Genomic DNA, 6153 nt, shown 5'->3' on the forward strand with positions numbered 1-6153 from the left:
TGGCATTTGCCATCTGTGTCTTCCCTTTTACTTTTTAGCATACCAATAGTGAGTAGTGGGTGCAGTTCCCAATTTCTGTAGAACATATATGCTAGGACTCTTTAAGGCCATAGGACGGACAAATTTAGGTCTTATCTGGTCAAATACAGCATGATATATGGTTTCGCTGTGAAATTCTCAAAATAACTCTGGAATTTGACTGAGCCGAGTCGAAGGCGATCCGGTGTAGCTATTTCACCGTGCGCTACTGTAACTTTACTGTGTATTGTAAAGTGTACAACGGTTACCATATACGATGGTAACTTTACCGTTTACGATAAAGTGTACGATGGTTACCATGTACGTTGGAATCACGCGGACGCCTCTCCTCTGTTTAGCTGGTCACGCGAACGCGCAACTGTTGCACCTCGAGGCACGAGCCGGCTCTTTGGTCATGTGACTTTTTTTTACGACACCGAGCTTTTCACTCAAGGTCACGTTCACATGAGACGTATAACCGTTTCGCATTTCTGTAGTGCTGCCTTTTTCACCGTTATTTCCTTGTGTGCCCGTCTAAATAGATGTACTTCTGTGGAACCCTCGTTTTTTTTATTTATTGACCGTTATTTGAATATGTCTTAAGCATATCTGTATTAAGCCTGAGATGCCTCATCAAACGTAAAAATTGACCTTCGGTGATGACGATACGAGGGATACAATAAAAAACAAAAGTCGTAATTGTGTGATGATGTCACTATATGATGTCATCATGTGAAAACAATGAAAATTTGCGATGCTATTATGTCTGTAAGTTTTTTCATACACTTACGTCTAAGTTCTGGTTCTTAAGTATATTTTCGAAAAAAAGGGAATATAATGGCTCATTTTTTCATGCTGAGTTTTATACCGTATTTGGCAGATCATCATTATTGTGTTACAATTTTATTTCATGGCTATATAATAGCTGCTCAATGTCTTCAACGTGCTTCCATCTTGTGGCTCCTCAAAGTACAACAAAGTCTCATTTCACTTTTCTCGCCTCAGCTTTTATAATACTCATTCAAGTCCGGACAGAAAAAGATAATAAAAAAAGATGGCTAACACGCGGTGCTCCGCATTTTTTTTACAACACCCGGGGTGCGGTTTCGTTGCCCTCTCCGCGTCAGTGAGTAATGAGACAGCTCGCGAATTTCACTTTTCGAGAGTCACGTTTCCCTCTGCATGACCGCAGAACTGAGAACTTCGTTGTCAAGGTTCTAAGCATTTTTTTCTTTCACTTTGGCTCGCTGGATGTGACCGCCCGACCTATTTCTAGCTCGTAATTTAGAAAGAAAGCAACTCGAGGCATGTCTGTGGGGTCAGTGGAGACTTTACACTATCTACGGTTCTCATGGACTGAAACGTGAAAATTTAGGGCGAAGTGATGCATGTACTTTCGTTTCCATCGTCTTCAAACCACGTATTATGGGCTTGATTTCGGCTCAAAGCAACATTACCTTCAACAGCCCGATTTGCAACGATATGTCGCGTTTATCACGAGCAATTGCTCATAGCAATTCTTGCACACACACACACACACACACAAACTGATGTTACATTTTAATCTTCGAGCACTGCTCACAGCAAAATTAGTCGGTGCAGTTGCTATGACAGCGTCACACGAGAAGTGCAAGAATTGGGTATTCAAGAGGTGATTTCGTCGGCTCTGCACACCTAAAGTTCACTCGTTTCTCTTTTCTTAGGCCTGTTTTTTTTTCTATTTTGAAGGTGTAATGCAATTGTCTGCCATAAGCTGGTGGTGCAATGATAAATATTTTCCACATTGGTTTGCCCAGTTGGAAGTAGAGTGCTGTGAGCTCATAATTGGAGATTTTTTTCAATAACACTTCTTTTGGGGCAAATGAATTCATATTAAAGGAAGGAGGTACCACCGCAAAGAGATGTTTACAAGGGAGACGTGTACACGCAAATGCGGAGCTTGCATGTACGTGCCGGGATTGTGGGCTACTAATGTGAATATTGTGCACAAGCAAGAATTGCTTCATTTCCCATTTATGCTAATGTGCTTGGTCCCGACAGCAAGTTAACCGAGTTAGCCCGGGTAGCAAGTTGACCTGGGGGAGAAGGGGAGAGGGGGCAACTCCTGTGATCATATCGATTTCGGGTCATTCGTTTGCCCTCTCATGAATTACCGGTAGCCGTGCTGTCGTCAGCGTGTGTAGGTGAAGATGATCGGGGCGAGTATCTGACGAATTGCGAGAAGGCAGGTGAACGTTCGCAGAGCGAGATGCCTAATTGAGTGATCTCAACCCTAACTACCAAAACACCACAATTTAGTTTTTTGGACTCCTGTAAAGGGTACTTTACCTCATACACATGTGGGGGTGGGGGAAGCACTGCGCAATAAATAGGCAAAGAAAGAAATAACGCTACATTATACATAAAGTACGCCAGCGTGATACACTATGCAACACTTAAAGGTGCAAGTGTGCCGTGCACTGACTCTACCATGCCGCACTTCTTGTTAAACACGACAAGCGGCACCGTAAGAGATGGTCATTATATTACCTTGATGTTACCTGTTATTTCGATTGTCCGTCTCCAACCGAAGTGTTATACACCTCACGCCGTGTTAAATGGCCTCCGGTGTCATTCGTTTGACCAAGCGGAGGTGGAATTCACAGAAGATGTGATGCGATGACATGGGGTGGCGTCAAAATGCGACGGCATCATGACGTCATAATGTGGCGTCATTACTGACGTATGTCACGTAGGTTTTTGTAGAAGTTTGTTCGCCTACCGTATTCCGCTCAAAGGGTCGCTCAGCGAGGCACTTCAAGCCATTGTCTTTATGAAACGAAACAAAGTTTACACTAAATGTGCAGGTTTGTTTTTCTTACAAAACTATTTATGAAGGAGAGAAATTGTCCTCTACGTGCTTGTAGCACCAAGCTAGAGGAAGACCCATAATAAATTCTTGGAAAGTGAAACTGGGGGTTGAAAAATTCATGTCGGACCAGTATCAATATCTCTTTACTTGTAAAGTTTTATTTTTCAGTTTTCTTCTACTAATGGAGGGGAACGAAGGGCTTTTAGAATTTTATTCCCGCGAAACTGGGTTTTATATCAAGCCTGAGGAGTTTAGCGTTGAGAGCAACTACAGTGTTACTATCAAGTACTTATCAGTGCCGAGCGTTTTAGTCATTTATTTTTATTCTTATGCGCTCAGAGCTTGCGGAGCAGAGAGTTCAGAATGAAAAAAAAGTAGTGATTGATGAAACACTTTATTTCGCTCGACTAGTATGACTGACACTGTGATGTGTCGTCATCGAACGTGCATGAACTTTAACAACGTATGCGCATCCGTGCTCAAAAACGCGCAGCATAAAAACAGCTATGCTAGAGTGTGCCTACGCTCTCCGCTGTACACGATTCTTGGCCTGGCACTTACTGAGTGTGTTACTGCCACGGTGCGATACTAGACACAGGATTGATGCACTATGAGTCTGTATACGGGGCGCGAGAATAATCTAATATATCGTGGTCAGACAAAAGAGTGCGAATTATATAGAACAGGTTTTGCATCAGCTTTGTTGCATTCCTCCAAACAAATACATTAACATTTATTACAACAAGCATTATGGTATAAAGATGTCTGAATTGATATTGATACGGGACATCTCTCACCCGTAACAATATTATGAAAAAGTACTTCCTTAATACAACTGGCGAATGATATAGCGCTTTACACGTTCTTTCTTCCCTTCATAGGCGTTTGCCAAGTCCGGTGTTAGGGAAAGGCACCCTAGCCGGACTGCAAAACGAAGCCGTCATGGTTTATTGCATTTGTATATTCACAGTCAGCGTTTTGTTAAAGGTCCACTCACCAGGTTCCCAAAATACAAAAAAGCACAATATTCTTTTCCTATATTTCTCGTCCTTCTTGGCACACTACTGTAACGCAGATAGTAGTTTCCATGACGTCTACAGCGTACATTCTCTCGATTCGTTGATGTACGCGAAATATCACATGTGATTTGTCTCCTGCACTGCTTTGCCATGGAGCCGCTCATTCGTTTTGGTTTTTTTTTTCGTCTCGCATGAATACCGTGCACAATGAACTGATCAAACTTGTTTTGTGTGTGTGTGTGTGTGTGTGTGTGTGTGTGTGTGTGTGTGTGTGTGTGTGTGTGTGTGTGTGTGTGTGTGTGTGTGTGTGTGTGTGTGTGTGTGTGTGTGTGTGTGTGTGTGTGTGTGTGTGTGTGTGTGTGTGTTTACAACTGCGCAAGCGGTGATAACAGCGTGCAGCTGAGAAGAGCGATATCCTGATAGGCTATATAGTGCTTAGTGTTGATATTGTTCACGTGCATTCAAGAACTAAGGGGCGAGGAGGATGCATCGTCTGTATGAAGGAGAGGAGAAAAACACCCCTTCGTCTTTAAACGCGGGGTGGTGAGCGGCCCTTCAAGGGCATGTCGTCATTTTAGTTAATATATGTAAGATTAGAGCTTCCATATTCTGTTGCATTTCACAAAAAATAAGCGGGGAGGGGGTGCCTTAAGGAATAATCACAGTCACTAGAGAGCCTAACCATCGAAAACCCGAGCTTCGATGGCACTCGCTTACTTATGGGTTTCCGATGGTTAGGCTGTAATGATTACGCATACGTCTTTCTAGGTGTGTTTAACGCAGCCGTTTCGCGGTGCGTTAATGTTGGACTTTTTCCATCATCTTTGCGCCATCGGAAGCTGATTCGGCATTGATGCGTGGCCATGATTCGGTGTTTCTGGTGAAGCTTTCACACTTTCATCATCTGGTGACTGATTGACGATTGTTGTCATCCTGCCCAGTTGGTGTTATTGATTTTCATGTATGCTCAATAAGCCTCAGTTGAAAGTTGAGCGCTTGTCCTGTGTGCCTATATGTTGTCCATGTCCCCATTTCGTAGCCCTCGTTTATAGTTTCACATCCCGGTGACTGAACCCGAGGTCACGGGTTCGACCCCGGCCGTCGCGTTCACAATTTATTGGAAGGAAAAAACCACAGCTCGACGCACCAAGTGATGCCAGTGCACGTTAATAAACACCAGATGGTTGAAATTTTCGGAGCCATTCGCTACGCATCCCTCACACTCATATCGTGTTTTTCGAACGTGCAACCCCAGACGCTAGTATTGTTTTCTTCTTCCGGACTTGAACAACATTTAGCCAACCCCTTTCACTTGGTTCCAAGGCTGCAAAAGATAAGAATTCATTTCCACGTGGCCTAAAACGTTGAAACTGCCACCCGGCATTCGCAGTGCAATCTTTTGAAGCGCTTGGATTTTCCAGCACGCTTCTCCTCCCAGGCCCACCAACGTCGCACATTGTTGCTCTACCGGCGCTGGCGCACAGCTGCACTGCATGACAGTGCATCGCGGAATGCGCCAGCGAAGAAACAAAAGGAAACAGAAAATGAAAGAAACACAGATCGCCACATTTAGAAGCCACCTTCAGGTGCACACTCGTAATGAGTTTGATAGGACAGTGCAACTCCGAACCTCCAGGTCTCTGTGGAAGGGAAGGCTGCGCAAACACTGCAGGTCTGAAATGTGTGTGTAAGAAGGGAGGGGGGCGAAGGGGAGGTGCTTCATCCAGCCTGTAAGTCTTGGCAGGCCGCATGCATAGGATGCACGGCCACGCGTAATTACTTCGCGCCGGTCTGCGGTGAAAGCGGTCGCTGCAGCAGCTCCTCCGGCTGACACTGCCACGGCAGGCTGCGACGCCTTGCCACTCGAGAACCCGGCGCGCGAACCTGGCTCGGCCAAAAATGTCCCCGCGGCTCGAGCTGCATTGGGCCCCACCGTCGCGACTGCGGCGGAATTCCCATCGCCTTAGCGAACAAACAAACGCGTACGCGCAACAAGAGAAAGAAAGAGCAGTGGGACTCTCAGAAATAGTAAATCCACCCCTCCTCCTCCCTATCTGACTCCGCTGTGTGGCTCAATAAAAATACGATTACGAAAATGCTAGCCAGTCCAGGCGAGGACTCACTGTTTCTAAAACGGAACTAAGTCGAACAGCCGAGGTGCCCGCGCCTGCTCCTGATGTCGATTATTCTGGCTAGGCCCGTGACAGGAGCGTGAGGGGGAGAGCGCTAATGTCGTCTGGCCGGCTCGCGTTTAGCTGACGCTAG

The sequence above is a fragment of the Rhipicephalus microplus genome, chromosome 3 (genome assembly GCF_043290135.1).
Source record: "Rhipicephalus microplus isolate Deutch F79 chromosome 3, USDA_Rmic, whole genome shotgun sequence".
Taxonomy (NCBI): Eukaryota; Metazoa; Arthropoda; class Arachnida; order Ixodida; family Ixodidae; genus Rhipicephalus; species Rhipicephalus microplus.